At 41.9% G+C, this 4,825-nt stretch overlaps 1 long non-coding RNA gene and 1 pseudogene across 1 annotated transcript; both read right to left on the minus strand.

The window, feature by feature from the left end:
• Positions 1–577: 577 nt before the first annotated feature.
• Positions 578–1,716, minus strand: LOC113028850 (zinc finger protein 595-like; annotated as a pseudogene).
• A 118-nt stretch (positions 1,717–1,834) lies between these two features.
• Positions 1,835–4,574, minus strand: LOC113029638 (uncharacterized). The gene is made up of 3 exons (XR_003273451.1): positions 4,543–4,574; positions 2,056–2,131; positions 1,835–1,845 (listed from the first exon to the last, which is right to left on the minus strand). It is a non-coding gene; the product is annotated as an uncharacterized LOC113029638 (long non-coding RNA).
• Positions 4,575–4,825: the final 251 nt, after the last annotated feature.

Consider the following 4,825-nt stretch of genomic DNA (forward strand, 5'->3'; position numbering starts at 1 on the left):
TGAATGGCCCCCAAGGTCTCCCAATCTGACCCCCTTAGACTTTTATGTTTGGGGTCATCTGAAGGCAATTATCTATGGTGTGAAGATACGAGATGTGCAGCACCTGAAACTACGGATACTGGATGCCTGTGCTGGCATTTCTCCTGCGGTGTTGCTATCAGTGTGCGAAGAGTGGGAGAAGAGGGTTGCATTGACAATCCCACACAATGGGCAGCACATTGAACACATTTTAAGACAGATATCTGTGTTTATCTGTGTAAGACAGATAAACACTAGAACGGCCTGTGAACATAGTTATAGTGGAAAAAGAAGCCAGTTTCTCTTTGTTTCCCTCTCCACCATTGTGTTTATTATATTTGAATGAAAGTGCAACTGCAAATCCTCAAATATGGATGCAAAGTTACAGTAATCATGGTTTTTAGTTTGATGACTTATTATGTTCTTTACTGACATTTTCAAAATTCCAGTAGATGCCATTGAGTCCAGTAGAATTATTAACATGCGAACACAATTTAATGAGAAGAGTTGGTCCAAACAGTCAGTCTTAAATAAGAAGATAATAATATACATACATACCTCACAGTAACTGCACTTGCAGAGTTTCTTTCTGGTGTGGATCTGTTGGTGGATTTTAAGGTAACGTGGCGCTTTAAAAGTCTTCTCACACAGGTCACATTTATAAGGTCTCCCCACAGTGTGGGTAAGCATGTGGCGTTCTAAGTCTTTATATCTCACAAATGGTTTCCCACACTGATCACAGCAGTAAACGTCATTTCCAGTGTGAATGCGGAGGTGAATATTTAGGCTGCCTAGCAAGTGGAAGGTTTTTCCACATATGTGGCAGCTGTACGCCTTAAATCCAGAGTGGATAACTTGATGACGCTGTAAGAGGCCACTGTGGGTAAAAGCTCTGCCACACTGATCACAGCGGTATGCTTTAACTCCACTGTGGATGAGTTGGTGTGATCGTAAGCTTCCAGCCAGGGTAAAAGATTTTCCACACAAGTCACAGGTGTATGCTTTAACTCCACTGTGGATGAGTTGGTGTCTTTTTAAACTAACAGCCTGGGTAAAAGACTTTCCACACAAGTCACAGGTGTATGCTTTAAAGCCACTGTGGATGAGTTGGTGTGTCTGTAAGTTAACAGCCTGGGTAAAAGATTTTCCACAAAAGTCACAGGTGTATGCTTTAACTCCACTGTGGATGAGTTGGTGTCTTTTTAAGCTTCCAGCCGAGGTAAAAGATTTTCCACACAAGTCACAGGTGTATGCTTTAACTCCACTGTGGATGAGTTGGTGTCTTTTTAAGCTTCCAGCCTGGGTAAAAGATTTTCCACACAAGTCACAGGTGTATGCTTTAACTCCACTGTGGATGAGTTGGTGTCTTTTTAAACGTCCAGCCTGGGTAAAAGATTTTCCACACAAGTCACAGGTGTAAGCTTTAACGCCACTGTGGATGAGTTGGTGTGTTTTTAAGCTTCCAGCCTGGGTAAAAGATTTTCCACACAAGTCACAGATGTATGCTTTAACGCCACTGTGGATGAGTTGGTGTGTTTTTAAGCTTCCAGCCCAGGTAAAAGATTTTCCACACAAGTCACAGATGTATGCTTTAACGCCACTGTGGATGAGTTGGTGTGTTTTTAAGCTTCCAGCCCAGGTAAAAGATTTTCCACACAAGTCACAGATGTATGCTTTAACGCCACTGTGGATGAGTTGGTGTGTTTTTAAGCTTCCAGCGTGGGTAAAATTCTTCCCACACTCGTCACAGCTGTATTTTTTCTGCCCCTTTCTTCTGTGAGGTTTGTCGGCCTCCTGAGAGCGCTGACTTCTCGCTCCGTGTTGGTCCTGCAGTGACAGAGATACAAACAGAGGCAGTGAGTGAAATGCAGTCGTGGAACAAACTGAAACTGACTCCATTAGTGGAATCAAAGATGTCAACAATCACATTGTAGGTGTGTTACCACCACCTTCTAGTGATAGTATGACATTACAATTATGAGCTACAATGAGAGTTGTAACCTGCACACAGGTTCAATAACAGATATTCTTGCTCACCTTTTGGGTTGAAGTCATTGTTTCCTCTGTAGTGGCTGAGCTGAGTCTAAATGGCTCGTCTCCTCCTGATGATCAGCTGGAACAAAAATATATTTATATGTATTTCATCCTTGACCAAACGAAGCTGAGATGGAAAGCTCAAATCCACTCAAACTAAATGTCTTCAGTCAATGTGTCAGCCTTATTAAATTCCGTTCTTTTGAATTCTTTTGGCGACAGAGAAAGACTGGACTCAGAGTAGTCAAGCTAAAAAAAAAATAAAGATATTCATTTTACATTTCCGGAAACGGAGGCCTGTCACACTAACACACGCTTTTTCCATCTAGTTTCCTGTGTTTTATTAATATGGTGCAGCAGCTCTATACTTCTTGTTTCTTAACGTCCCCTTACTGAAGCCTCTGTTGCTAGGCAACCTGTCACCCTCTAACCTCGTTCTTTCTCACAGACTTTATTACAAAGCACAAAAAACAATATAATCAGAAAATAAGGACTAAGGATATATATTTATTTCGTAACAGCCTCTAGTTAAAAACAGTGGTGAGAAAAGGCACTAATGAACCTCCACTGATTGAGTAAAAGAAGTTTGGTGCTTCATTTGAACCTCATAGATTTTATTTTAAAAAAGGAAAAGAAAAATACTCTACAAAACAGAAGGTGAGCTGATAGTAAGAGGGTCATCATCTGACACTACATCAAGATTCTCAGACCATGTCACGGTTCACTTGGTCCCTGCAAACAGGCACAAACTGAAACTGTCTTAAGCTTTTGTAAAGACACTGAAGCAGTGGACTGATGAGGCTGTGGAGAATCTGCAGGTGTGTCTGGACTGCACCGACTGGCAGGTTTTCAGGATTGTTAACAACAATTTGGATTATTATAGAGATGCTGTGACATCAGCTTCTGTGAGGAAGCTGCACAGCATCACACACCAGACTTTGTAGGAGTTCACTTCCTCTCATGTGTTCATCCACAGCAGCTGTATGGGCTCAAAATGTGGTCATAAATATTTTGTACTTGTAAAAAAGATTTGTGTGTGCGTAAAAAAGATTTGTGTGTGCGTAAAAAAGATTTGTGTGTGTAAAAAAGATTTGTGTGTGGACTTAGAAAAAAAAACCCTGCAAGTTACAAGTATGGATTTTGACCCTATTTTTCTTCCTTTCATCTGATTGGTCAATGTCATGTCAATCACAAATGTAACAATCCAATCAGAGAACAGATGGGTTTGGCTGTCGAGGGGCGCTTTTTTTGAACTGCAGGTCTTTGAAGGGAATAAATGCCCTTTTACATGCCAACCCAGCGTTTTCCTTCATCACCACGAAGGAAAACAGTCTGTGGTCGTCCGAGTTTGGTGATTTTTGTGTCACAGGTCTACGTGTTTAATACAGGGACTTCCACAGCCTTTTCAACAGCGCTGCGGACCGCGGGGTGGGGGCGGGCAGTGTTTTGGAAATGACAGTCTTCATTACAAAGCTTTCTTTGTTATGAATTAGCATACATGTTTTTATTGAACATTTGAAGAACTAGCAAAAAAAACAAACTCTTGTAGAGGACATAAAGTCAGAGATAGAAAAGACAAGGAGCAGGTGCATCTAGTACAGGTAGAGCTGCTGCAAAAACCCACAGAGCCCAGCAGCCAGCGTAACATATTCTGGATCCTTTGCTTTTAGTTAGCAGTTAGCATTAGCAGCGTATCCTGCATCCGATGTGAAAGGACTTTTATGCTGCGCACTGTGACTCACAGCAATGGTCCTGGGTCAGCCCTGACTTTGTGTTAAACTAATCCTAAAGTAATAATGGTATTTCTAACCACTGACATACCACAACTTTTTCCTTTCAACAGCTACTGAAAGTTAGGGGACCTAGCTGCTATCGATATTTATATAGCGATCCTCCAGCTTCAAACTGTATCACCCTTCAAGGACCTGCAGTTCAAAAAAGCGCCCCTCCGACAGCCAAACCCATCTGTTCTCTGATTGGATTGTTACATTTGTGATTGACATGACATTGACCAATCAGATGAAAGGAAGAAAAATAGGGTCAAAATCCGTACTTGTAACTTGGAGGGTTTTTTTTCCCTAAGTCCACACACAAATCTTTTTTACACATACAAATCTTTTTTACAAGTACAAAATATTTATGACCACATTTTGAGCCCATACAGCTGGACAATAAAGTTTATTGTGACCCTGATACTGCAGCAGATCGCTCTGACTTCCTGTTATCACTTCAAATAGAAATGAGGCTGTAGAGGTTTGGTGCAGGCAGAAAAACAGCTGCAGGGACAATGAAAAGACTTTTCTGCTCCAACTTCTCCCAGCATGCTGAGCTAATGATTAGTTGGTGTTTTTCTCCAAACACTCTCTCACTCTTCTCTCAACGTGTTCACAATAAACTGTGAACAGACACCGAGGAGAGCAGCAGAAGACCTCATTCAGGAGCTAAACTCAACATGAACTGAACTCACAGTAAAGTTAGCTCGGTGCTTACCTTTAGATGAGCCCACAAACCGAGAGAAACTCCGCGATGAAGCTGCAACTCTTTCCAAACACAGGAAACAGATCAGGGAGCAGAGACCCACGTGGTTCACGCTGATCGCAGGTACGATCCAGGAGACAAGGGTGGGCAGATCGATGCAGATATCGATCAGGACGTTGGTAGTGGTTTATGATCGATGCTTTAGTTTGTTTCTCTCCTCTAAGTTCACTACTTTACTCCCGTTTCATGACAAAGCAGCTCTCTCTGCTCGACTCCCGTCCTGCACACATTTGCT

Source organism: Astatotilapia calliptera, chromosome 9, assembly GCF_900246225.1.
Source record: "Astatotilapia calliptera chromosome 9, fAstCal1.2, whole genome shotgun sequence".
In the NCBI taxonomy this organism is placed as follows: domain Eukaryota; kingdom Metazoa; phylum Chordata; class Actinopteri; order Cichliformes; family Cichlidae; genus Astatotilapia; species Astatotilapia calliptera.